Below are 22,919 nucleotides of genomic sequence, written 5' to 3' on the forward strand. Positions count from 1 at the left end.
TTTCATTTTCAAACAACAGCCTGAATCCAAGTAAAGAATACGTAAGCAAAACAAAATGGAGAAAGAGCTAAAATAAGTCACAACACAATTAAAAACTAAACTTTGTAGCGGAGGATTTCGAATTTTATACTAGGAAACGAAATGCAATAGAATACTGCTACATGCACGGTGGTACAAATAATATACCACCAAAATAAATTGTATATAAATAACGGAAGATTGTGCATATGAATGTATACATGGGTTCATACCGTAGCTGTGACGTCCAAGATATGGAAAAAACACAGGCGCAACAAGAAATTCGTTATAAACCACTATTCACACGCAAAAACCATGCACAACTCAGCACGCAGCTTTCACAGTTGTAATCTATGCAATTCTTGGCGGGAACTGATTCCTTATAGGCAGTGAGTGCCATCTGTCTGATAAGTAGAGAACTAGGTGAGCATATTAGAGTGGTGGTCGTGCAGTTAAACCACTGTGCAAAGAGCCAAGAAAATTTTCAAAAGGTGGTATACTATGTATACCACCGTGCTCCAAAGAGTTAATACAATTAATTAATTAAGTCCCCAGCAACTATAAAACCTACGAAACCAAAGCACAAGTGTAATTGTTCTGTGTGTGGGAGTGTGACTCAACGTACACATCTGGCACGGTTCTTCTTCAACAAGACAAGAAATTTTAAATACCATTTATACTGAAGTAACTAAAAAATAGAAATACTATAATTGCGTAAGGAAAGCAGAATTACACTCTAATACAAGAACACAAGCCAGATGCTTTGTTGACTGAACCTGTAATGGTGCATTATTTAAGACATTGGGATAATAAAAAGAAAAGGAAAAATTTTTTTCTTTTACCTTCATATATTGACGAAAAGCACTCTAATCATTACAATATATCTCCACACCGACTTGCTACTACCACATCTCAACAAGAACTCTCCACCACGACCTCTCGACAAGCACTCTTCACTACGACATCTCAGCAAGCACTTTTCACTAGCACATCTCAACAAGCACTGACTACTACGAGTTCTCCCCAAGCACTGCCAGTCAGTGTTGCCAACTCTAAAAAACCTGAGTCGCTAGATTCAATATCAAAAGTCGCTAGAAAGTCGCTAAAACTGATTTTACTAGAGTTGTACTGAAAATTTGAATGGTGCAATAAGCCAGTGGGGGGGGGGGGGGGTAATAAATTTTTAATAAAAATTGTCTCATACGTAATTGCTATATTGTCTTAATTAAATGACGCATCGCTTGCAACAACATACACATAAAATACACTGACGGTTAATTAAACATGTTATCATAATTGATACAACAGATAAATTGTTGTTTCAATCACAGAAGTCAAATACACTGGAAATATACAACTATATTTGTAACAAAAGAAAGCAAGAACTCAAATTAGGTTACAAAATATATACATACCGGTATGTGAGCTATTCATCGTCGTCACTCAGAAGATCGAATAACTCTTCTGTTTCATGCTCTGAAAGAACTGTTGTTGATGTAGAGGGTTGAACATCGCTCAAAAGATGATGTTGCAGCTCGACTGGTTTTGTCGCAAAAGAGTAACTTTTGTTCGCACCAATAAGCTCCATTACGTCTGACGGTATGTCAAAAGATGCACAATCTTTATTTTGTTTCTTCAGCTGTTCTCTCAATATGATCAAAGCATTACTTGTCTTTAACGATAATCTGTTACGTTGTTTAGATTTTATAATGTTCATAGAACTGAATACTCTTTCCACTTCTGCATTTGAATGCGGTAGGCACAGAACAGTCATTGCTAGTTGTGAAATCAAAGAAAAAGGATTCTCACCTGCATTTTTATACTGCAAAACCTCACTCCAAAATCGAACAGTGTTAGTAGTGTTATTCCACCTAATGAAGTTGATATTATGCCATTCCTGCAGCATACCGTCTATGAAATCGCCACTAAAACCTAATTCTTTGGCTACATCCGCTACAGCATTATTTTATTCACTTTTAGTGTTTCTTCAACATTCAGCATTGACATTTTTTTCAGGATCGTAACGTTACTTGCCAGTCTTTGTCGAATTTGTTTTGTGAGTTTCAGACTAAACTGAATGCATCTTTTCTTCAAATAAACTTCATTTTCTTCAGACAAACTTGACTCAGACAATTTCTGTTCAAACATAAAGCCAAGGTTCGGATTTGCGTTCATACATTCGCTTGGAATTGGTTTTGTCAACAAATCAACAGTTGGAAAAACTATGTTTTGTCCGAGCGACTGCATGAGAAATACAAGTGTATGTAGTAATTTAGTGGGGTCATTGTCTTCTCCTTCAAAAGCTTTTATTGCTATTTGTACGTCTTTTAAAGCATATTTAAGGTAAAACATGTAAAGATGATTTGAGTTGTCATAATACATCGTGTACAAAAGATCGGCAGTGTAACAATTGTCTTGAACCATGGCAAGTGAAAAATGTAGCTTTAGTTCTCCCCAGTGCTCCAGAATTCTTCGTATTGCTGGTTCAATTGAAAGCCAACGTGTTGCACAGACCTTCAAAATTTGTAGTGGTTGTTTTCCACAATTTATTGTCTCATAAACCTTTTCATATTCCTCTTGTCTTTTGGGTGAAATGGAGAACCAATTGTAGCCTTCCCGTTCACTGAGGCGTGCGAAACTGCAAGCTGAAGAGAGTGAGAAATGCAACGGATCAATACCAAATGCTTCAAACCATATTCTCTCTTGAGTTGTTCGAAAAGCCTATTGTTTATTCCAACCATTGCATTATCTGTGCCATTTCCTACCATATTAGCGATTGGAAGTTTGAGATCTTTCAAAGAATTCACAAGAACAGCAGCCAGATTTCTTGCATCTCCAGTTTCTACTACAGCGAGTTTGAGAAATGCTGATATAATGGTTTGGTTGTTTACACTATAGTACCATATAACGATACCTAGCATTTTAGATATTGATACATCTGTGGAATAATCTATTAGTACACTGTATTTTTGGTTACCTATATCTTCAACCAATGATTGTGTAAAATATGGAGCCAAAACTTCAGTTATAATGTTAGTGCACTTCGTACAATGTAATTGCATGTTTTTAGCGCCCTCATCAGCGAAAAACACCTTCTTGCACAGTATTCCTAAATGATCTACAGCTAAAATAGAAGAATGTTCAGCAATAAATAAAGAAAAGGCGCCTTCCGCTCTGCTTGCTATTCCAACTGTAGTTTTCGGAACAGTTTTCACAGGTAAGGTGGTTTGTGTTTTTTTTAAAATCAATTTTTTGTTTATGCTTAATAGTTTTCGAATGCTTTCTAATATCACACAATTTAGCATAAAACTCTGTTGCACATACTTGACATCTTGCCTTGGATAAGTCTCCAACTCTGGTTTCAGCCACCCATTGAATTCAGGTTCTGCTTCCCACGCATCCCGATACTTTTGAGCGTACTGCTTCTTCTTCTGCGGTAAATCCAATATGTAAGCCACCACAACATAAGTTTCATCAATTTATAATCACTGAAAATATATCAAAACTCAGGTGAACTAGAAGTCATGAAACAATCTACTCACTCGGTAACTCGATATCAGTCCTATTGTTCATTGTTTAAAACGTAATAATGTCTGAGGTACCCCCACCGAATTGTTCTTGCGTTACCACTGTGCACGTGGTAATAATTTCACTGCTAGTTAACATTTCGAAAAATTAGAGGTTGCTGGACAGAAATGTATTTTATTATACCTAATATTACGTATGTTTTTTGTCAATTCGAAAAATAAAAGGAGTTCAAAAGTTGAAGAACTATAGATCTATACGCTATCGACGATAACAGGCTAGTATGTAATGATTAATGTATTGTTCTATAGTCAAGGTTTTCTTACTCTGTAGGCAATTCCCTCATTCAGGTTTACTAAATGCTGAATAGTGCTACATGATCTGCTAAGAACTTAATTTAACTTCTTAAATCTAGAACAAAGTCAGTGTAGTACTCATTCTATAGTTAAAATCTTAGTTTTATTAATGAAAATACTGGCCCAGAATAGTTTTGATTTGTACTTCAAAAGTCGTTAGTAGTCCAAAAGTCGCCAGATAAGTCGCTAAATAATTTTTGTCGCTAAAAAGTTCTTTTTGTCGCTAAGACGAGGGCAAAAGTCACCATTTCTAGCGACAAAGTCGCTAAATTGGCAACAATGCTGCCAGTGGAGGCGGCTGAATAATACTCTTTGGCGCAATCTCTGGCGCTGTGGCTCAGTGTAGCCACCTTTCAACTACACCTCTTAAGAACTGCAATTGCGAAAAATAAATAACGGAAAATCTTTCGAATTAGTGTACTGCGAGTTTCGCAGAAAAGCACATGAAGAAATGGGACTTTAAAATAGTGAATTATTAACAGTTTATAGAACAGTTTTAGTTTTAACTGGCGTTTGGGGTAAATAGCCCTGAAGCTGCTCCTCCATCCAACTGAACAGAATTTCTGGTTGATACGAATAGGAAACTATGGGGACTGACGAAGAGAATGTTTCGCCAAATGGAAGTCGAATGCAACTAACTTTGAGTTGTACCACGCCACTATAAAATCTCTTCAATACTGAATATAAGTTTTCTGGCAATGAATTTATTTTATTGAGAGAAACTGTGCAAGTTTTGTTGGCCGGGAGACACTGTCCAGCCACATTAAAGTGACGACGTTTTTAAAGCCTGAATGGGCACATTTTTCAGTACGGACCGCTGAGCGACTTGCAGTGAGATTCTGAGGGTACGAACTGGGATGTGGAGCCATGCCGACACCAGTGCCGTGGCGAGCTGCGCTGGGTTTCTTTGTTGAGGATCCATGGCGCGAAGAGCCCGACCGAGGTGGTCCTATAGATTCTCGATCGGGTTTAAATCCGGGGAGTTTGGTGGCCACTCACCCTAGTGCTCAATGAACCACGCGCATACACTGCAAGCTGTTGCATTGCCCTGGTGGTAGATGCCATCGTGCCGAGAAAAATCATACTGCATCTAGGGTGTGGACATAGTCCCCAAGGACAGATTGTGTCTTCCTGAAAGGCGAGATCACCCAGGAATTTCACCCGAAAAGGTTACCTGTCGCCACGCGATGGACGTCCAGTTGTGGTATTGGCGTACAAATTCCAGCCTTCGTCACCGATGAGTAAGTCATCATGGACGCATGAACCGCACACCTTGTCCAAAGGCCCATACGCAGCAACGTTCGCCCAACGGTCTTTGAGGAGAATCTGTCGGTAGCCCCTTCGTTCATCTCTGCAATTAGTTGCTCAAAAGTTGCACTTCTCTGCAGCCATCGTTCATTGCTGTCATCTATGTTCTGTGGAGCACGAAAGTTGCCTCGGCTCTGGCTTTGGATGCCACCAATTTGTCTTCCACGGTATACTGCAAGCACGATGGGTTCAAATGGTTCTGAGCACATGGGACAAACTTCTGAGGTCATCAGTCCCCTAGAACTTAGAACTACTTAAACTTAACTAACCTAATGACATCACACACATCCATGCCCGAGGCAGGATTAGAACCTGCGACCGCAGCGGTCCCGCGGTTACAGGCTGTAGCGACTAGAACCGCTCGGTCACACCGGCTGGCAACCACGATGGGTAGCCTTTTCGGAAGTGCTTCCCTCCTTGGCACGGAAGCCAATGATAATGATGATGCTCTTTTGGAGGTCAAATTAATCGCTTCGTTCGTGCATTACAATAGCGACTGCAAGGTTTTCTGGTAGACACGCTTTATATATAGGGTGATTATAATTAAAGTTAAACTTTCAGAACGCTGCAGAAATAACGCCACTGGTCAGAATGACGTCAAATTGCAACGGAATATTATCGAAGAAGGGGAAAAAGTATGGCAGAAGAAAAAATGTGAAAACTGATCAATAGATGGCGCTGTATGTGTCAGAATACACAAATGAAAACACCTGTCATGCGCACGACCCATTGAAGTTGGAATAGACACGCCGGGTACACGGCTTGTCCTCCTTTCGCGCCTGCTCCATGACTGGCTCAATGCAGGATCGCGCTCTGCTTGTAAAGCTGTATTACAAGAATACAGAAGTTTCGGACACTGAAGGATTTGAAAAAAGGTGTTCGTCCGATGATTCCCGTAGGTCTGGAGAAAATGATTCGGAAATTCGAAAAGACGGGTTATTGTGGTGTGCAAGCTGCTAGAGGGAGGAAACGAATAAATTCGACGTCAGTGGAAGCAGTGGCCACAGGAGTGCAGGAGGAGACGAGTGGTAGTGTGCAAACGTGTAGTGCACGGAGAATTGCCCGAACATTGGACATAACCGTGAGCACGGTGCGTAAAACACTACGAAACATCCTTCTTTGCTATCCACTCAAAATTACCCATGTGCACGGGTAGCACCTCGTTGACCTGCCAGCAAGAGAGACATTTGCTTTAGAATTTCTTGCTCGCTTTGAAGTGGACAATGATTGGCCGTGGAAGATTTTGTGGTCAGACGAAGCCCACTTCCATCTAACAGGATATGTCAGTATACAGAATTGTCGAATATGGGCAACGAAAAATCCACACGCAAATCAACCAGTACCGCTTCATCCTGAAGAGGTCACTGTGTGCTGTTGGTTTACGGCATCATTTATCATAGGGTCATACTTTTGGAAGGGACAGGTGCTTCCGATCCTGTTTCCTGTACTGTTACTGGTAAGCGCTATGAATGTCTTTTGCGCAGCCACTTCATTCCAGCTATCTAACAGCGTGGATGTGTGTACGGGATCATTTATAAGTAAGACGGCGCCCTTCCGCACATTGCAAATCCAGTTAAGCAGCTGCTGAAGCGCCATTTCGGAAATGCTAGAATTATCGGCCGTCATTTCTCTACAGCCTGGCCGTTCCGATCGCCTGATCTTAATCCGTGTGACTTCTGGCTGTCGGGCTATCTGAAAGATGTTGTGTTCAGTGTTCCGATTGGAAACTTAGCTGCATTGAAGGCACACATTGCGCAACTCATTCTGAACGTAACCCCGGAAACACTTCGATCGTTTGTGGAACATGCTGTTTCTCAATTTCAACTTGTTGCAAAAAACGGTGGACAGCATATTGAACTCGTTTTGCGCCAGTCACACGGAAATTAATAATCTGATTTGATTTTGGCTGATTCATTTTCTGCGGTTCTTGACATCAGGACAATTTAAAACCGATGTGATCGATGCTTTTTGTGCCGTTTTTTGGCCTCAGGACAACTAAAAACCGTTTTTTCCCATTCGATGGTTATGACCTTGCCGTGGTGGATGGGCTTACGTTAAATAACAGTATCACACCTGTACACACATGCACACTGAGTAGTACAGTTTGTTTAACGTCAAACGTACACCTTAGGCATTGGTGTATGATTCATTTGTCATCGACCACTATTAAATTATGATGCTTACAGTGCCATATATTTCTACATTTTGTAACTACCTTATTTTTCTTCTCCGATACGTTTTTCCCCTTCTCCGATAATATTCCGTTGCATTTGACTTCATTGTGAGGAGTGGTGTTATTTCTACAGCGGTTTGAAAGTTTAATTACAATCACCATGTACATACTCTCTCGTGCTAGAGTCTGTGAGTGGTTATTGCACGTTGACGTCGCATATAGGCGATGGTCACATTAACTTGATTGGATCGTGTGTATTCCTCCCAATGAGGTTCAGCACTTCTGAACAACCTGTGTTGATTTCATTTCATTGACCTCATTCCCACAGTTTGCACTCATTTATTTTCAGTGGATTTAACCCTTTAACGCCAGAGATAGCCGGTGTCGACTGACGTGCTACGGAATCGCCCGCGCGAGATAGCTCCGCTGTAGGGCGTCAGGGGACGGTCACGCGACACAAGACTAGTCTGAGCAGCCGCCGTTCTAGGCAAGGTCGTAGTGGAAGTGGTTTGCCGTTGCCTTCCTTCTTCCTTCCCGATATTGTCAGTCGTGTATCTGTGCCGTAAGGATGATTGTGATTAGTGCTTGCAGTTGAAGGGAAGGGAGAGGTTGAAACCCGGTGCTGGCACATAGCACCAAGGCGGCAGCTGAACATAACGTCTCCATCTGACGAACGGAAAACCTCACTTCGTGACACACTGGGGAGAGGTTTGGTATTTAATCTGTGACATTGGCGCAGATACAGGTGATCAGGAACTTCACACCACCAGTTTCCCTCCCCTAATGCTGGCAGTGAAAATCTTTCTCCATATGGATTCGAACAGGCGTACCTCCGCATTAAGCGCGTGTCTTATCGATTCAGCTAAGGTGACGGGTACGCGACACCAAGTGCGATCAACTAAAGTGCATCTTTATCTTGGATCGGTTCTTTGGACTGGCACTGGCTAAGTCAGAAGTTCCGATTTCTCTTTAGTGTTAAAATATAAATTATAACTTATAAATTATTGCATATTTTTACTTTTCACATGGAATAGACAATTTTACGTAACAGAGGCGTGTATGTGTTACTGCATCTCTGTCTTGGGAATAAACATCCCCCTATGCTCAGCTACAAAAAATGCTTTTCCCTTTTATCTAATATTTGGCTGAGTCATCATTTTCACTGCGCTGCTGTCCGTATGCATGTATGTGGTGTGTGTTATTTCGGACATGTCCGAAGCAACAGACACCACTTTGATCCTGCAGTCACTATGAATCAAGACGCAAAGGACTTATTTACATTAGGTGCCAGTGGGCATTGATTTAAATTAATGGGGAAAGCTGAAAATTTAAACTGGACCGGGATTCGAGCCCTCGTCTCCTGCTTGCTGGGCAGATGCACTGACCACTGCGCCACATGGACGCGTGTGCACACCAGCCTCGAACTTTTACGGGATGCCGCTAGTAATGACGATAATGGAAAGGGGCATTACACGAGTAGTGTGTGGAAAAGTCGAGATTTTGGGTCTGACAGGAAGCGTGCTAGCGTAGTCCGTGCAGTTGCAATGAGCCTTGTGTCTGGATGGTGCAGCAGTCAGCGCATATGCCTCATAATCGAGAGACCTGGTTCATATCCAAGTGTAACTCAAGTTTTCGACTTTTCCCATTGATTTAAATGAGTGCCTACTAGCATCTAACGTTATTAATTCCTATGTGTCTATCTGTATACAGTTTCAGTATTTCACTGCTCTGTTGTGCGGTCAATTGCATCTATGACTTTATGATTTCGTTTCATTTAACAGTCGACAAGAAAACAAAACAAAAATAGTAGATATATAACGAGAATTGCTCATTTCAGTAACGGTATGTTTCTATAATATTTAATTCAAACCATTCGTAGGAAGAAGAATAACTGATGATGGAAGGTAGGAAGTGATCTTTAATTGTTTGGGTTACAGTTTGTAAACTCAAGTTTTTGTTCCTCTCATAGTGAGGTCATACTTTCATTGGTCCGGTATTTGACGGGCCTCGATGAGAGGGCACGCTGTCATTGTTCCATCACATGTCGGATGTCGGTTTTGAAGGGTTAACTCAAGTGAGCATCTCATGTCTTTCTTTATTCTTATGTAAATCTTCATTACGTTACCAGCAGATCTTTCTGAATTATGAATTATTCACATTTTATGTGCATCTGAGCACTCACTCACCCCCCCCCCCCCCCAAAAAAAAATTCTGCATTTACATAGGTTTAATGGCCTTGTGCAAATTGAAACTCCTGCCAAAAAGGTTTTCCCTTAGTGCGTGCAAACAACCAAGCATGTGTGCTACTGTGTTTTTACAAAGAAACCGATAAATAACGGGAACTGACTTTACATTTTCCCGGTGGGGAAAGATATGATGCGTGTCATTGCTACCAACCACTATGAGCACCACGCCATGAAAAGAAAGTATCGTGTTTTCTTGATAACCGCAATCACACGATAAGCTTAAGGTGTCCATATCCGCAGCAATTAGGCAGGAATAAAACAGAACGAGATCGCAGCTTACTATTTATACGCCGTATCCCCTCATTTCTGTGGACGACCATCCGTGCGGCGTTCGGCGCGGCAGTGCCGTGTGCCTCTGCAACGTTGGCAGCCGTGGCGGCTCGCGGCGGCCAAGTCGAGTGCTGGCGGGACGTGGCCAGTGTGTTCGCGTTCCCCAGCGAGTGCGCTTAACAGAGGTGCGCAGTGTGATTTGCCACTGTTTTATGTTTACGTCGCGTCCGCGCCAAGCGGGGACTGCTCCATCTCGTAGGTAAGTGCATAATATCGTTTGCTAGTATTCTGTCCAGCGATCCATTCATAATAAGTCGTTTGCAACTAAATTTGACCTGTTTTGAGCGAAGTTGAGTAGAGCACGTCAATCTGGTATAAGCGATTTACGGGTTACAATCATGATAAAAACTGCTTTGCATTTGTGATGTGATGTTAAATTTTTTACTTATCAGTACAGACTATTCTCTTCACAAAAAGTTTGAGATATTGTTCGGCAGTACAAAATTTCGTTTCCAGACACCAAACGAATGTTACTGCTGTATTTGTCTTGATATGTGTACTTAAACATTGCGTAACAACTGTTTTTCATCGTCTTGTCAATGCGCTATGTCATTGCGTTAGCAGACCTATGATATTGAGATTCGATAGTGATCTAATATATTTTAGTTTCCTTATCCGCTTTTAACTGCAGAAAATCACGCCTTATTTATTACGTACTGTTTTTCGGTGCCTACACTGCTTAACACCGAAGAATAATTATATGATCATTAATATTCTTCCAAATTCGCTTTTTTTTTTCAAATTACTCATCCAAGGCATCCTCACATGCTCAGGAGCATTGATGTTATCAGAGCCCCGAGAATTGTGTTCCAATCATAACTGCGTATCGCTGACTCGATATTTCTCATTATTAGGTGGCTGAAGAGAGGCATAGCCAGAAAGAAAGTAAAGCCCTCCCCAACCCGACACCGTAGTGATGTGGTATGCCCTCGTCGTCCTTCAAACTTTGAATTGTCTTAACCATTTGAATATAGTTTGACGTGGACCTAAGCATCCTACTAACCATCAAAGAAAGCTATTACAGATGTATAAAATTATACTTGTTGTTAAAAGTAAGATAACTTGCTACGCAGCACACAGGGAATTGTGTTTTTTGTCCGTGGAAATTTGGTTGGTGTTTCTTCTTTCTCGAGAGCGTGCACTTCGCTGATCGGTATTTTTATTTTTTCGGGTCTAATTCTTCTTTCTTCATCAAGTAAGTTTAACGACTTCCATCGCTGAAGATTTATGTTAAAGAAGATGGGAAGAACTTGTTATCGAAGTGTCACATCATGGAGACAGATGGTGAGGAACATTTGAAACAAAACGTTCTTTTCAGCAAATTCTATATCTTCGTGCAAGTGAATCTGACTCAATCAGATCTTACTTGAAAGTGAGACAGAAACACTCAGAACTGTGTGATTCTTGGACAGGGAAACATAGTGTCCTCTTTATTTCTACCTTGACTGTGGGCTTACACGTAAAATGGCTGTTAGTGGTATAACGTGTGGGGGCGGCGTTTCAATTTGAAACATGTTAATGAGGAGAGAAAAAACAGCGAAAAATGTCCTTATAAAGCGTTCGTGGTCTTGGGACCGGCCAGCATATGGCAATGAAAGGGCAGTAATTACCTTCTAGCGTAATTATATACTCTGAAGATGCTGGTTGCGAGCGCTATTCCGTACGAGCCAGTTGGTTTACTCTTGTCCCCAAATTCTTTTCTTACATCTTAATTACTGAAATAGTGTATTATTTGTGAACTGAAGCAGTTTTTTCTTTTTTTTTTGCTTCGAATTTGATAAGCAACCAGCAGATGGATGAAGACACAAGATGTATGATGACCTTTTTATACCGGTCTAGAACATGTTACAAATTAAAATATTTTACACAGATGTCTAAAGATGATAATAGACATGAAAGTGACTTTCGGAGAGTTAAGTATGGGTGACGAGACCGTTGCCATCAGTATCAGGTCATAACAATCTGTCAGACAGTATTAGTTGATTTTTAACGTATGGAACTCATCAGCTGTGAAGAAATCTTAAAGCTAAAGTGTCATCTACCTGAAGATTGGTGTTTGAACACCACATCGCTTTACTAGGTGTGCCACAACCTTCCTCCGATCTTTGAACTGACAATCAGCCAATTGTAGGGGAAGCAACAGTTTAATGTGGCTCCTAACGATGGAGAAATTCGGCATTTTACTTGTTAATCAACATTTTCATGAATGAAAGAAGCGATAAATGACACATAAATATCCTAAATCTCGTCGGGAATCGACCGCAATATCTTTAATCCGTCGTATAGTATTTAGCCACTGTTCAACCGGGGCCAACCTTATGTGGATAAAATAGTCTAATGCACAATCGTATCTACATCATAACCGCAAGAGAATTAGTAGCTTTACGTGATAATTATAGCAAGCAACTAACTGTCATTTCCTCACATACACAGCGCTTAGAAAATCTTGTTAAAGGCCAGAGCAGTTTCAGAAAGCTAGCAGGGAGTAGGTACAATATCTTCGGCTTTTTAATGTGGGAACAGCGCCACTGAGACAAACGTATCGAATGAGTAGAGGAAAATCGGTCTCATAGTGAGCAAGTTCTTCTTCTTCATAGGGTGTTACGTGACGAAATAACAGAAACAGCTACACAGTAGATATAAGAAAGGTGTCGGGTTTAGCGACCGCATATTCCCAAATTTCGTAATAATGCAGCACGTAACACAGTTTCGACGGTTACTAAAAAGTATTGTGGTTTTACAGGGAGCCGCACAGTAGCTTGTGTAATATTTTGGCATTGATACGGCACAAATTAATGAAAGAAACCAGTACGCTTCCGCTGTCAACTCTCAGCTCACTCCATTTTTATAAGAGATACGACAATACAGTAATATGTACCACTTATAAATTCAATGAAAAAATCTGAATCTCCTCCATCAACACATATGGACACAATTGGAGCCAAAGCAGCTCGGTTTGACTGCACTAGAATTGTTTTCTCTTGGTGCTGTTGTTGCGAACCTCGACTGTCGATCTGCATATCAATGTACAATTGTTAAGATAGTTCACATACACAAATGTCGCAGTATTACTAATTAACCGTCCGCAGCTCGTGGTCGTGCGGTAGCGTTCTCGCTTCCCGCGCCCGGGTTCCCGGGTTCGATTCCCGGCGGGGTCAGGGATTTTCTCTGCCTCGTGATGACTGGGTGTTGTGTGATATCCTTAGGTTAGTTAGGTTTAAGTAGTTCTGAGTTCTAGGGGACTGATGACCATAGATGTTAAGTCCCATAGTGCTCAGAGCCATTTGAACCATTTTTGAACAAATTAACCACAGGAGTCCGCACAGGAGGGCAATATTCTAAAACTGCTACTTTTTATATTATAATTCATACTGTTTGACAATGCATATTGCCCGAAGAACTAAATTTGACAAGAAATACATAATTTGTTGTATCTTAAACGATTAATGGATACCCATTCAATGTCTTTTAGGTGGAATACTTTGACAGCAAAAAAGGTAAACATATTTATTTGTATACGCAAGGTATATATCTCTATATATTAATGTGAATATAAAAGCCACCATTTTGTTTTAACGATCAGAAATTACTTACTTTTTATGATTAATTCTAGGGTATTCAAGAAATATTTTCATTAATACATTAATAACGTTGTCACTGAAAATTAAAAATCTGAAATAGGTAAAACCCAGAAAGATGGAGAAAATAACGCAACACAGAAACAACAGGAATAATTGCCAAATTAATAAACTTTACAACTACTATGGTCTTTCGTATATGGAAAGTAGGCACGCAGAAAATCATCGCTAAAATTGCACAACAATAAATATTTCATTGCTTACCATCGGTAGGTAACATTTGGAGGTGGTAGATGACGTCTTTGGGAAAAAAAATTGTTAGACACAAAATTTTCCCTGACGCTTTTCAACGACGCTAGGCGTGCTTTAGTATTTGGAGGCTCTGATACGAGATTTAACCGAATTAGCGAGGTCTACCAACTAAATGTGCTGCATACTGCCAAGCCCCCACAAATTCATAGTGATTTTGAACAAGAAAACCTTAAGAATTAATGTCTCTCAGTGGAGAAATATCTTTTAGAAGCAGTCAGGAACTTTAATTCTCCATTTCACGTGGAGCAGATGACTGGATTATAGACAACACATAAGGCATATACACGCTGCAGAATGCCTATGTTCTGCTGTGTCCAGGGGACATGACCAGTACAAAAGGCTGCCTACCGTCGCAGGGGTGCGTCAGTTTACATTTTGTCTGTCAGAAGCATTGTTTCCCATGACGTGATCTATCGCCCCTAGACATCTGATACAAAAACTTTGAAACATCTTGCATACGTACCGGGTGTCCCTCATAAGTGGACAGGCACACGTTCACCGATGCTTCAGCAGATATTGGTAATTTCATTCTTGCTATATGTAGCTGGAGTTAGCCCAAACTACTACTCATCACGCCTTTGATGGACGGCAAGACGGAATGCGTCGGTTTACTTTCCATTGCAAGCAAAATGATTTTGAAAACGGAATTTTACGTGCCGATTCGATCAAGTGGTCCTGAATTTGTCTAGTGCGATACCTGTTTTACCGATATGTATTAAGAACGTTAGTAGAACAGGAAGAATAACCGGTACTCTAGCAGCGATTGAGCAACGCTGAGGAAAGGCGGTAGCGTTCAGCGCGGTCCGGGACCTGCTGACGCTGCCGGAGTAATAGTTTTCCTTCGTGTTTCACTGACCCTGTTAACACATATCGATAAATCGAATGCAGCACTAAACTAATTCGGGGCCGCTCTACCTAACAGCCAGTTAAAATTCCGCCTTAAAAATTATTTTGTTTGTAATGGGACACAAACCGACGCTTATCGACAATGGGTGTCGCATGAAAGACGTGATGGGCAGTATTTGTCAGGGTTGGCTTGGCTCACACTGCAAAAACGAAATTTCGTGTTCGTTCCGAAACATTAGAAAAAATGCACCTGACGACTCTTAGCAAGCCTCACAATTTTAGCAATGATTCCAGGAGGGTACAAGTGCAGCGCCTGTTGCTGAAGCCTATGAAATTAGCTGTACTACATGCAGTAATTATCCTGTCATTATCATCTTTCAGAAATTACCCAATGCGGTGAGAGATAAACTCATACATGCATAAATTACTGTGTAACGCATAGTCGTTACGTGTGAATAAAAATAACGGTGTAGTTAGTAAATTTTAAACTTTTTTTTTTTTTTTTTTTTTTTTTTTTTTTTTTTTTTTTTTTTTTTTTGCGACGCGTTTCGGAGGCTTTATTCCATCATCAGGTACATTGCTAAACACCAGAACTGCCATATGACAGTGCAGCAAAGCCTTCGAAATCTAACATAAATAAAAGAAACATAAAATATAGCAACTGGCTACGTCGTGCTTTTATTTATTTTTTTATTTTTATTTATTTATGTTATTTATTTATGTTTAAAATATAGTCACGGAAAATAGCTATTAGAAACGTGTAATGCTTATTCGTAATGCTTAACAAATCTGAACTGATGTCATTTATTGACCACATCAAGTTTTGGAATTTATTGCGTACATTTTGGAATTCCTATCATTTGTTGGCTGTGCGCTGGGCGTGCGTGCGGAATATGGTGATATGAATTCGACCAACAGCAAAATTTTGCTAATGTAACTGGACAGTTAAACGTGTGATGCTTCGCTATTCTCCGAGAAAATCTTTTAATTTACATGGCCACACAAGGAGGATTTTTATGTTCTGGCATTGAGTTCTACTTTCCATTAACTTCAGTACGGTCAGGCCTGTTGAGTGGCACAAGCTATTAATCGACTTCTCGAATGTGCTGTGTATTCTGCGCAATTAGGGGGTATTCGTGAGCTCTGAGTTGACTACGTTGCAGTGCAGAGGCGCTAAAAGTGTACATTTACTTTCGTAGCTCCTTTGACTGCAGGAAGGATGTTTGGTCTGCCTTCAGTTTCCACTCAAATTCGCTCCGACGTCTGTGGACTGATAGTAGTGATTGTCCAGCAAGCCACACTCTGAGGCACTGGCGATTACGCATTACTGTGATATAAATGCGGACTTATTGTTCTCCTACAAGAAAAATTCGAGGGTCGCAATGTCTGGGACCGTGGTGGGCGCATCGTCGTTGAAATGTTTCGTCAAAAGCGCTCCCCACTTCCAGACACCCGATGCTCTATTGCACCGCTCTGTTAGGACCACAAGTGCTACTGCAGATGTGCGAGCAGTGACAAGCCATGGTCAATCGATACGCCCATTGTGATGATCTTCGCCTATTATCATCTCATGATTCTCTGCACACTTGTAGGTATTCCGCACGAGTTTCCGAACATTATACATGAGTGCACTTCACCTCATTACTTCCCTCTCTCCCCCTCCTTAAACCTCCCTTACCCAAAACTCGCTATACTAGTAAACATCTACTTTACACACCAAAATATTAATGTACATCTGCACAAACCTTCATTACTATTGCCAATCTTTCTCATGTTCATCATTATTATTTGATTTTTTGTTTTACTGTTATTATTATTGCTTTTATCATAATCTGTAAGTATAGCAACTGTTGTAAAAATACTTCCGCATTTACTTTATTAGGTCTTAGTCACTACTCTTTATTCATATTGACACTAGAGTAAGCTAATTTTCTCATTTAAACTATGTTCATGATGTAACTCTGATGTGTGAAATGCTGCATGTGTGAAACACTGGTCCGATGTAAGAGAGGGCCTGATGGCCCTAATCTGATCAGGTTAAATAAATAAATAAATAAAATAAATATATGGATACTTCGAAGCCTGCACTCGAACGTTATACCTACTAAGTGTTCCCGAAATTTGAGATGTAGCATCTTAGAAATATTTCCCAGAATGATATTTTCATCAGTGGGATTCAACGCCGTATGCGAGATTGATCAGTTGGTAGCAGCTTCTGCTGGATTCATGGGCGTCCACAGAAATTTTTCCGGAGAGGGACTCTTTAAAAACTAACTTTTATAGAGATCTAAATAAATCGGTCAGTTTCGAGATACAGCAACAAACTTTACCACCTATCTTGAACCAAATGCTGGATCCGCGCTATGTGTGTTAGGTTTCGCATCGACTGGCGTTCTCGGAAGCCACGCTGCCACTTGGAAGTTGGAACTGTGAAAGTGTTCTGCCAGTGGCGAAGTTTCGAGACCGGCAGAGACAGCGCCGGGACTCGAGCGCGGCCCGGGTGAAAGCAGTGCCACCTGAAAATAACGCCGCTAACATGGCCGCGCTGCGCGGCGGTCCGGGTAAACACTGGCTGCCCGTGAACCGCGCGCCGCGAAGTAGGTCGCCCCCACGTGGCTGGCCACTCGCTTCCGGACGCGGGACCACGTGCGCGCCCGCCACACGTACGCCCGGGACCTCGCCGCCCGCCGGCTCAGTCTTCTGGCACTGATACCGACGCCGCACTTGGGCTCCGACATCGGAAGCTAGTAAATTCGTATTGAAATTTCAACTCTGGCTGCGGTGATTCTGAAACTGAGGTTTTACCGAACGTAAAGTTCAGACTTTAAAAACAAAACGTCAGACTGTAGCAATAACATTGGCTGCCGCATACCCCTGACGGGCGATGGGGGGTGTTGTCTACCGAGTTGCCTCGGCCCGCAACAAAGAGATGCTACTCATAACAAATCGCCTTAGACATTAGTCTACCAAAATATTATTGTACTTGGGCGTGAGGGCTCTTCTGTCGGCTTATCGTGATATTTCACGAGGACACCCTGAATAAGCAAACTGTGCTGAAGGCATTCACACTGCGATGCGTTTTCCTTAATCCCCACTGCACTTGGGGAGTCAAGTGCAATAGTGGTTGAGAAGCATATCTACTGTGAGGAAGAGTAATGCAATTTCCTGAAGACGTGTGTCCACTAGCGAGTAAACTTCCGCAAGCCGCATGTACAAATTACTTCTGCAAGTCATTTGACGTGTAATCATCCCCAACAAATTAACTTCAGAAAATTTCGAGTTTCAGAAGTAGCGTCCGCAAGTGCAAACATCCCCAGCAAATTTCGACTTTCAGAAGTAGCTTCCGCAAGTTAATGTTAACAGTTCTTTGCATCTTACCGCAATTACTTGCCAGTTGCCGGAAGTTTTCTGTGTTCAATACCGATACGAGAATGTCAGTGTCGAAAAGATAAATACTTGTGGTCCAGTGAAAGAACGCAATCGTTAATTCAGAAAGTTGAGTGCTCTCCTCTTTTGTAGGGCACGAAACACACCGATTTTCACAATAGGGTTATAAAGCAGGACGCAATAGAAAATGTTGCGCTATATTTTGAGATAAGATACGCCGACATACACTAAAAAATTCACAAACTGCCCTCTCACTGAAGACAAGAAATTAATAAAGTATTTCTTGAAAAGTCATATTTGTTCGCCTCTATATCAATTTCTTCATCCGGATATTTTTTGTTTTTCTTAACCTTTTGTCTTCACGATTTTTGTGTAATAATAATAATAATAATCATTCCCGTGGAGGCCCGGGAAAAGAATAGACCTCCGGTATGTTCTGCCAGTCGCAAAAGGCGACGAAAAGAACAAACCACTAATAGGGCTAACACCCCTTTTAGTGTAATTAGTTGCTTCAGGACAGAACTAAAGAAGCCTCGGACAAGCGCCGTCATGGTCGGGGACGACGCTTGAACCCTATGCCCGCCCATAATGGTAACGACACTGCTAGCCAACTGGAAAATGATTCAAATCCAAATAGAGCTGTTTTGCAGGATATGCTTCCTGCAACCACCCTAGAAGGAAAACAAAGACAGAGGATAAGATGGTCAGATGAAGTTAATCGATACCTCATGTTCTGTTATTACCAAGCAACAAACCTAGGAACCAACACAACTGGATACAGATCACAAGTATACACAACATTTATTACCAGATACCCAGAATTAAAATTTTTAACAGAACAACGACTAGCTGATCAGATCCGTGTAATAATCAAAAATAACAGGATACCCCAGTCAGAATTAGAAATCATCAAACAACAAGTACAACAAATGCTGGAACAAAATAATGTGCAATCAGAAGAAGAAGAAAATACAGTAATGGACTCAAACATCCCAGAGCAAACAAACAAAGAACAACACGCATCAATTAAACAGTCAGAGGAAAACGAAATCTTAAGACAGCCACCAGAACAAGCACAAATAGAACACGAAGTGACACACATGTTAGATATAGAAGAAAATTTTCAGCTGACACATATAGAATACAAAGACACAAATACAGACATTAGACCATTCTTGCATAGACCACCAAATAATCCACAAGTCGAAACAACAATAAAAACTGTCAACACAATCATACACAACAAAATAAATGAAAACACAACTATAGAAGAGTTACAACTACTGGTTTATATAGGAGCACTCACTACACTAAATATACACACTAGGCAGAGATCAGAACCAACAAACACACAGAAGAAACCCACAAAACCAGCATAGCAACACAGGCTACAGATCAGAATAGAAAAACAGAAAAGACATCGGACAGCTAACACAATTTATAAGAAATGAAATGTCAGAAAAAAAAAACGAAAAAGGTTAGGTAAAATCTCACAACAAGAAGTGATAGAGCAATTAGATGAAAAGAAGCAGAAATTACAAGCATTGGCCAAACGACTTAGAAGATACAAAAAAGTGAAAATAGAAGGAAACAAAACCAAACATTCAACACAAACCAAAAGAAATTTTACCAGACAATAGATAATACACACATTAAAATAGACAATCTACCAAACATAACAGACATGGAACACTTCTGGAGCAACATATGGTCAAACCCGGTACAACATAACAGGCATGCACGGTGGATACAAGCAGAAACAGATACGTACAAGATGATACCACAAATGCCTGAAGTGATAATTTTGCAACATGACGTCACCCAAGCAATTAATTCTACTCACAATTGGAAAGCCCCTGGAAAAGATAAAATAGCAAATTTCTGGCTAAAGAAATTCACCTCAACACATTCACATCTAACTAAATTATTTAACAGTTACATTGCAGACCCATACACATTCCCTGATACACTTACACATGGAATAACTTATCTGAAACCTAAAGATCAAGCAGACACAGCAAACCCAGCTAAATATCGCCCCATAACATGCCTACCAACAATATACAAAATATGAACTTCAGTCATTACACAGAAATTAATGACACATATAACACAGAACAAAATCACAAATGAAGAACGAAAAGGCTGTTGCAAAGGAGCACGAGGATGTAAAGAGCAGCTGATAATAGATGCAGAGGTGACATATCAAGCTAAAACTAAACAAAGGTCGCTGTACTATGCATACATTGATTACCAAAAAGCTTTTGATAGTGTACCCCACTCATGGTTACTACAAATATTGGAAATATACAAAGTAGATCCTAAATTGATACAGTTCCTAAACATAGTAATGAAAAATTGGAAAACCACACTTAATATCTAAACAAATTCAAATAATATCACATCACAGCCAATACAGATTAAGCGTGGAATATACCAAGGAGACTCATTAAGTCCTTTGTGGTTCTGCCTTGCTCTGAACCCACTATCCAACATGCTAAATAATACAAATTATGGATACAATATTACTGGAACATACCCACACAAAATCACACATCTGCTATACATGGATGATCTAAAACTACTGGCAGCAACAAATCAACAACTCAACCAATTACTAAAGATAACAGAAGTATTCAGCACTGATATAAATATGGCTTTTGGAACAGACAAATGTAAGAAAAATAGCATAGTCAAGGGAAAACGCACTAAACAAGAAAATTACATATTGGATAACCACAGCGACTGCATAGAAGCGATGGAAAAAACAGATGCCTATAAATATCTAGGATACAGACAAAAAATAGGAATAGATAATACAAATATTAAAGAAGAACTAAAAGAAAAATATAGACAAAGACTAACAAAAATACTGAAAACAGAATTGACAGCAAGAAACAAGACAAAAGCTATAAATACTTATGCTATACCAATATTGACCTACTCATTTGGAGTAGTGAAATGGAGTAACACAGACCTAGAAGCACTCAATACACTTACACGATCACAATGCCACAAATATAGAATACATCACATACATTCAGCAACTGAAAGATTCATATTAAGCAGAAAGGAAGGAGGAAGGGGATTTATCGACATAAAAAACCTACATTATGGACAGGTAGACAATTTAAGAAAATTGTTTATAGAACGAGCAGAAACTAGCAAAATACACAAAGCAATCGCTCATATAAATACATCGGTTACACCACTGCAATTTCATAACCACTTCTACAACCCTTTAGATCACATAACATTAACAGATACGAAGAAAGTAAATTGGAAAAAGAAAACACTACATTGCAAGCACCCGTATCATCTAACACAGCCACACATCGATCAAGACGCATCCAGCACATGGCTAAGAAAAGGCAATATATACAGTGAGACGGAAGGATTCATGATTGCAATACAGGATCAAACAATAAACACCAGATATTACAGCAAGCATATTATTAAAGATCCCAATACCACAACAGGTAAATGCAGACTTTGCAAACAACAAATAGAAACAGTAGATCACATCACAAGTGGATGTACAATACTAGCAAATACAGAATACCCCAGAAGACATGACAATGTAGCAAAAATAATACATCAACAATTTGCCATACAACATAAACTAATAAAACAACACGTTCCCACATACAAGTATGCACCACAAAATGTACTGGAGAACGATGAATACAAATTATACTGGAACAGAACCATTATAACACATAAAACAACACCACATAACAAACCTGACATCATACTCACCAATAAAAAGAAGACATTAACACAACTAATCGAAATATCCATACCCAATACAACAAATATACAAAAGAAAACAGGAGAAAAAATTGAAAAATACATCCAACTGGCTGAGGAAGTCAAGGACATGTGGCATCAGGATGAAGTTGACATTATACCAATTATACTATCAACTACAGGAGTCATACCACACAATATCCACCAGTACATCAATGCAATACAGCTACATCCAAACTTATATATACAACTACAGAAATCTGTAATTATTGACACTTGTTCAATTACCCGAAAGTTCCTAAATGCAATGTAACATATACCGTACAGTTAAAAGGAAGTCACGCTTGATCAAGGTCCGCGTCACCTTCCATTTTTAACCAGACATAACGTCTGAGACAAGAAAGAAATAATAATCATGATATTGCAATGATTGCGGCAGCTGCTATAGTTATTAAGTCCAATACTTAAAGCTTCTACTTGCCTATCTCAAGATGCGCCACTATAGCGAAAACATCTCTCAAAGTACTTGCAGCACCTTCCTGAAATCAGTACGCTCAAGCCACACGAAGAAGTAAACTCGGGCAAGTTTTTGTTATAATGTAAACTCGTCAACAAATACTTGCAGATGTCACTTGCTAAGTTACTTGCGAATGGACACACTCCTAAGGATGCTTCTGCAACAGATAATTCGGGACAAGGAAAATGAAACATCTCAGAAACGGCTTTCACGTAAAGGCTGTCTGTAAAATTAGTGTTTAAGTGTAGTCTTTCGTGTTCATTTCATTTACTCCAGTCTCCGTTTATGAGTGGGTCTTCAGCCTGAAAGTGATTTTTACACAAGCCTAAGAGAAATGTGATTTGGAATTACTTCGAGCTTGTCGATTCTTCAAAATGCACTCTGAGACACACTTATAAAAAAACGGCGCACCACGAAGAAATAACCGAATGGGACTTAAATCGATAGATGTGATACACATGTACAGACAAACAAATGATGTACAGACAAACAAATGACTACAAGTTAAAAATGGATGATTTATTCAAGGGAAAGAGCTTCACAAATTGAAGACAGTAAGGCGTTGGTCCACCT

At 40.2% G+C, this 22,919-nt stretch overlaps 1 protein-coding gene across 1 annotated transcript in view; it reads left to right on the forward strand.

Moving 5' to 3' along the window:
• Window positions 1-10,053: 10,053 nt before the first annotated feature.
• Window positions 10,054-22,919, forward strand: part of LOC124607652 — a 653,970-nt gene continuing 641,104 nt past the window's right edge. Inside the window, exon 1 of the mRNA XM_047139922.1 lies at window positions 10,054-10,155. The gene's annotated coding sequence lies outside the window, so the exon portion shown is untranslated. The remainder of the gene's footprint in view (window positions 10,156-22,919) is intronic.

The sequence above is a fragment of the Schistocerca americana genome, chromosome 1 (genome assembly GCF_021461395.2).
Source record: "Schistocerca americana isolate TAMUIC-IGC-003095 chromosome 1, iqSchAmer2.1, whole genome shotgun sequence".
In the NCBI taxonomy this organism is placed as follows: Eukaryota; Metazoa; Arthropoda; class Insecta; order Orthoptera; family Acrididae; genus Schistocerca; species Schistocerca americana.